Here is a 6000-nt window from a genome sequence, read left to right as displayed (position 1 = left end):
GAGAGAGGTTTGTTTCTCTGCCTAATCCTCAAAAGCAGCCAGGGAAGGAGCTGGGACACCACTCCTGCTACGCTCCAACATCCTTAACCTTAGAGAGCTGCCTTTCATGCCTGCCCCCCTGCAGCTGTGCCTGCCTGCCCCCTGGTTTACTGACAACTAAAAACCACTTGTAGGGGAGCTACCACGTGGCTGGGGCAAGCTTGGTTTCAATCAAAGCCTGGGCCTTTAATCTAACCTGCATCGTGTTGGCAGAGGCCGGGCAGGGAGTGTCTGGGAAGATACTGCCGGGGCAGGGGACAGCACCCAGTGGCACCAGCAGCTTCCTCCTGCCCCACTTCTGCCGGCAGCTTCCTGAGTGACAACTTGCAGAAGCCACAGTGCATTTGCCCTGCGGTGAGCAAAGGCAGCTGCTGCAGCTCTGGCACCATGTTCCCGATGACTCACCCTACGTGTGATGTGCAGCCCATCCTGAGTTCTGCTGCCTCTCGCTGAGGACTCACAAGCAGCCACCGCGTGTTGTTGCAACCTTCAGCTTGTTCTTCCTTACATGTCACCTTTTGCACTGCTAAAACGCCCTGCAGTTTATTCCTGCTATCGCTCCTTCTTCTCTGGGCATTCCTCCAAGTTGCCACTCGTTGTATGATCTGGTGCTCCCTAAAATATCTGCAAGTCCTGCCGCCTTCAATCACACGTTACACAATTGGCAAGCCCCGCATCCAATCTCTGCTTGGCAAGACAATAACTCTTAGCACAGTTTTCTTTTTTCTTGGTCTGCATATGCTCAGAACTGCTAAATTTTTAAAGTATTTTTCTAGGCGTATCTGTGTTTTGAAAAAAATAATGGTTTAGGCACACCATTCTTTTCCAAATCCAAGCCAAGCAAGTGCCGTATTTCATAATGCTTTGGGCCTTGGAAAGCGGCAGATGATGAGGTATATTTATTTTATATTGGTGTTGATTTACTTTCCCATTATTCAGGTTACTTAGTTTCATTTTACATTTTTTTTTATTTATTTCTTACAGGTCCTTTTTGCAAGTGTAAATATTAACGTTTCGCGCTCCGATTGTGTTTCACGTGGGAAGGATTTTGCCGGAGCCCATGACCTCCCCATCTTATTGTGCTTCAACTTTTCGATAAACTGGTTGATATTTTGAGAGATTTTCTTTCCTGTATGTCAGTTCTTTGCTACATATTGATAAAATAAATCATTTTTCTGAGGAGATTTCCTGATTTAAATATTTACCGACCGTTTGTAGATGCTCCAAAAAGTTTTACCCAAAGACTCACACTTGCCGTACGTTGCTCACAGAAATGTTTTCTTCTCCTTCTGGGGCATTTCAACAGTTTATTCATTCGATCCAAATATTTATAAAGAGGTGCTCAGTGCTGGGAACAGAGGGAGCCTTTCTAAGATGGGGAATGCAGTGGTCCTTTGCAGTAGCCACTGACGACTTTTTAATGCGTTACCTTTCATGTGGCTTGCAGCTGGAATAACAGACGGTGACTCCTCGCCTTGAAGCTGGGCCTGTTAAAATCTGCCTCTTAAATTATTCCCAAATCCCAGGGAAGTGTGGCTGGGGGTGTCATTTAATCCAGCGTGGAGGGTAGAACTGCACTCCTGGCTCTCCCTGGCTGTGGCAGGAGATAAAGGTGCCAGCACAGGGAGACAGGCAGCCGGCACCATCAGCGCTTTCTCCTCTCAGTGCAGCAAAATACAGCTCTTTCTACTCACACAGGTCACACTGGTTCAGCCAGTCCTTGCCAAAGCTGTGGATGAGTCCCCCCCTCTCCTCAACAAGGACGTACATACACCAACAAAGATGCCTTTTCCCAGTAGCACGAATCCCGTGGGTGATCCCCAGGGCCACAGAGGTCCCAGAGGACATGGTGTGTCACCTCCCATGAAAAGGTGGCAAGAGGGATGCAGCTACAGCCTCACCTGGTGCAAATCCACCTCTGAACTGCCAGCACCGCTTGGGAAGTACTATTTTGGGATATCACCTGAGCTTGTTGTCCAAGCACAAAATCATGGGCAGTAGAGGCTGGTGCTGTGAAACTTTCCTCCCTGATGTAATGGGGCTGATCATTCCCAAGACCAAGTCCCCAAATGCCTTGCCCTTCCTCCTTCCTTTTAGTGGTAGCAAGGCAGATCTTGCAATGCAAGAAATTGCAGGAGAACAGGTTTGGAAGCATGTGAGAGGGAGTGGGCCCTGGCAGCTGGGGATGGAGAGCCCACCTGGGGGGGGGTTTGACCCTGGGGCATTTTGCAGGTGGTCCTTGGGGTTATCACAGCAAGCAGGACCCGAGGGGAGGTCCCTGAAATGCAAAGCTGTCAGAGGACATCTGTCAACTGGGAGGTAAGAAATATTTCTCCAAAGACATCTTCCTGTTTCTCATTCCCCCTGCGTGCAGGTGACTTGGAGCTTGCATTTTAATTCACTTAGTGGCCACAGCACTGCAACTCCAGCACTCAGCCATTAGCTCTTGTAATGAGATGGTATTGGAGAATACACAATACCGGATAATTGAGTAAATGGCATTTTTGGATGCCAGCAAGGGTCTCAGACCCTTAAGGAGCGACATTTTACAGGGGTGGATGGGAGAAAATCAGTGATCACAGCACAAAACTCAAAGCCATAGTGTTTCTGAGAGGAGCATGGGAGGAAACAATCATTTGGGTTTGATGATATGTAATTTTTCTGCCATACTTCCTGAGCTTTCTGGCCAGTTGGCAGCCCTGGCTGATACAGCACTACCAGGAAATTACATGATATAGTGCATTTTAGTAATAAGTGGCACTTTTCCTGCCTTGTAAATCAAACCATTTATGGCATTAGAGTCTTCATGGCATCTCTGTTCCTGGCAGCTAAAGAAACAAATAAGCAAAGCTGCGTCAGAAGTAGATGGCAGGCTCAAGCAGACAGAGGTGTCTGTTTGATCCCAGCCACCTGTGAGTGGTTCAGGCCTCTCCCTGTACTCTCAAAACACAGCAGCCACCCCACCACCCTCTGCAAAATATGTGGTGGCTTGGTGAGCTCTGGCCTCATCTAGGCATCCCCTTAAAATAAACTCACCACTGCAGAATCTCAGAACAAATCTGCATTTTTCTACGGCCGAGGAACTCTGTGTGAAGTTAATCCCCTGTTCCAAGATCCTGCAAGGCAATGGTATGCAGAAGTATAAGGTTAAAAAAATGCCATCAAGAAGCAGTGGCTGGGAACCATAAATACCTTTCAGGCAGTCCTTAGGCACATAAGGAGATGAGCAAGCAAAGCAACTGGAATTTATAAACTTACATAATTAATTTTTCTTTGCAAGGAGGACAAACATTCCCATGTTGCAGCTCTCTCAGGGCCTTTGACAATTGGGCTCCTTTCTATAAATAATGTTATGTAAGTTTATACATTTCAATTAGTGCTTGTTCTAGCCTCTCACAGCCCAAGGATGTTTTCACTCCAGTTTATTATTTCAGCTGTGGATAGATCATTTTGCCTTGATGCATCTGTAATGGGATTTAAATTAAGATGCTTGCAAGCAGCATAATAGGAGTGAAATAGTCTTTGGAAAACATTGGTACATACCCAGTGAGAAAGAAAGAAAGAAATTAACTTTACATTGCATCATCAGACGAAATGTCTGCACCCGTCTGCGCAGGGCAGGAGCAGGATTTCTCTGTCTGAGGGAAGGGCAAGTGCTGTACCTGGGCTGCGTTGCAGGGCTGCTGGAGAGATGGTGTAATGGCCATGGGTGTTTTTTCCCCAGAGCACAGGAACACCTCTGAGTCATCCTACAGCCCGGTAACTACAGCATGCTGCAATCAGAGCTGGCAGAAACGCTTAACCCCAACGGCTTAATCCCCAGCCATTGCAAATTAGCACAGCTCCATTAACTCCAGAGGACTATTTACATGGGGGAGGTTAAATATGTACAGGATCAGGCACAAAACCTGCAGCAATTGTGTACATGGGGCAGTGGTTTACTAATTTACGAGGCAAGATCTCATCTGTGCTGTGTGCTGGTTTCTGAAGTTTTATTTATTTATAGTGAGCACATCCATGTCAGGGGCATTTCTCCATCAAGCAGCATGAGGAAAACCCTTCATTTACTCTGATTATGTTGCTGATCCCAGCCCATAATGTGGGAGGCATCTCCCCTCTATGTCATTTTTCAGTAACCCATGAGTCTAAATATTAAAACTAGATATGTGGATTATTTAATTTCCCATTGTCCTGTTTTTTCTTATTTCTGAAGTTTATCTGCAGATCCTACAATAACAAGAAAGAAGCTTTCTGATCTCCTTCTTTGACATACTGTAATTCAGATATGCAGGGGGCCACATCCTGCACTGCAGGTGGGCTCAGCATAATGTGGGCTGGGTAGTAATGAGTGTGTGTAAGTCAGGGCTGTGGCACAGCAAATTGCCTGTGGCCTCTGAGGTGGCTTTTAGGAGCATAAATACATGTGAAAAGGTTACAGGAGAACTGCAGGTCCTGGGGGAAATCAGATGACCCGCCTGGGAGAAGCCATCAGAAGCCAGATGGTGCAGGACAGGGACTTCTGAGCTGGGAGTGAGGCCTCAGGGTGGTCTGCATGCTGGGCACCCAATGTGCTGGCCAGGTCCCTGCACCCAAGAGCTGACACAGAGGCTGCAGGCAGTAGCAGAGCTGAAACCAGGGCTTGCAACTGCTGTTTTGACCCCAGAGAACTGGCACAAATCTCCTTCTGCATAGGGCCTGATGAGTGCCTTGGAGTGTGCTCCAAAACAGCCCAGTTAGGTCCCACCCCAACCCTACAGCTGTAAGAATGAAGCTCCTGAGACAGAGCCACTCTCTCCACCCTGGTTTTGGAGACGCTTCTCTGCTCATGCCATCCAAAGGAGGAATCACAGAATCAAACAGGTTGGAAAAGACCTCTGAGGAGCTCTCAGTGAGGAGTGCCAGCCCCAAGCCCGGTGACAAAACACTCTGTGCCTCTGCCACTGGTCTGCAACTCCCATGGGCTGAGCAGGATTTTGCTCTGGTAGCAGGTGTGAGTGCTTTGCCAGGAGGTTGGGAGTGTCCTGAAAAACCTCCTGCGCACGGTGTTGGCGTAGATTCCTTTGCCACCCAGAAACAGCCAGCTTGGGTGTCAGCACCCTCCCAGATAGAGGGGTGGTTTTAACTGGAATTGCCTTACCCAAGCTGGCACTGTGGGAGTCCAAGGGAAACCACACAGAGGAGCCTCATCCAGGAGATGCCTGAAGTCAAGATGATTTAAAAAAAAAATCTAGGTGACATGTGAGGACTGGCAGTTTTCCCACATCTGAGATTTTGCTGGTGCTTAAAACTGCATCTGCTAAAAAATAAAAGCAAAGCAGAAGCAGTTCAGCTGAAGTGGGTCCAGTACATTTTCTCCCAAGTGTAAATAGCTTTCTCACCTTTGAAGAGGCTCAGCTGCAGCTTCTTCAGTTTTACAGCTCTTCAGGTCTTGCTGCAAAACACTGTGGGAAGCCTCTGAGCTGAGGGAAGGAGAGGTGTAAGGAGCTCATGTTTCCGGGACACAAAAAAGGATGTTTTATACACAGTAGGTGCTTTTTTTGCTTTTTTTCCCAAATAATTACTGTCCAGTTTCTGCTAGGATAGCAATTGAATTTCAAGTAGATTCTTCTTCATCCTCTTGCCTGCACTCTGCACTGCTGTGCCTTCTGTTTGCAAGCAAAAGGAACCCCACTTGGAGGAAACCAGTGTTAGTTACTGCAGCCTTTGTCTGAAAAAGGCAGGTATGTCCTTCTAGAGCAGGGAAACACTGACTTTAATCCAAGCAGCTCAGGGAGTAATTATTTTTGGTAAATGTGAATCAATATGAGCACAAGGCAGCTCTGTCCACAGCTTGCAAATGACAGCACACAGCATAGCAGGGGCAAGTTTCTTTCCACAATCTCTATCCTGTCCTGCTTTCCCTGTACAGCAAACTGCAGTGCTCCAGAAGAAAAAAGTAGTGCTCTGAAGCACATGGATGGA

Source organism: Manacus candei, unplaced genomic scaffold (assembly GCF_025592945.1).
Source record: "Manacus candei isolate 608988 ecotype Guabito, Panama unplaced genomic scaffold, ASM2559294v1 h1tg000017l, whole genome shotgun sequence".
In the NCBI taxonomy this organism is placed as follows: Eukaryota; Metazoa; Chordata; class Aves; order Passeriformes; family Pipridae; genus Manacus; species Manacus candei.
Note: the sequence above shows the minus strand (reverse complement) of the source record.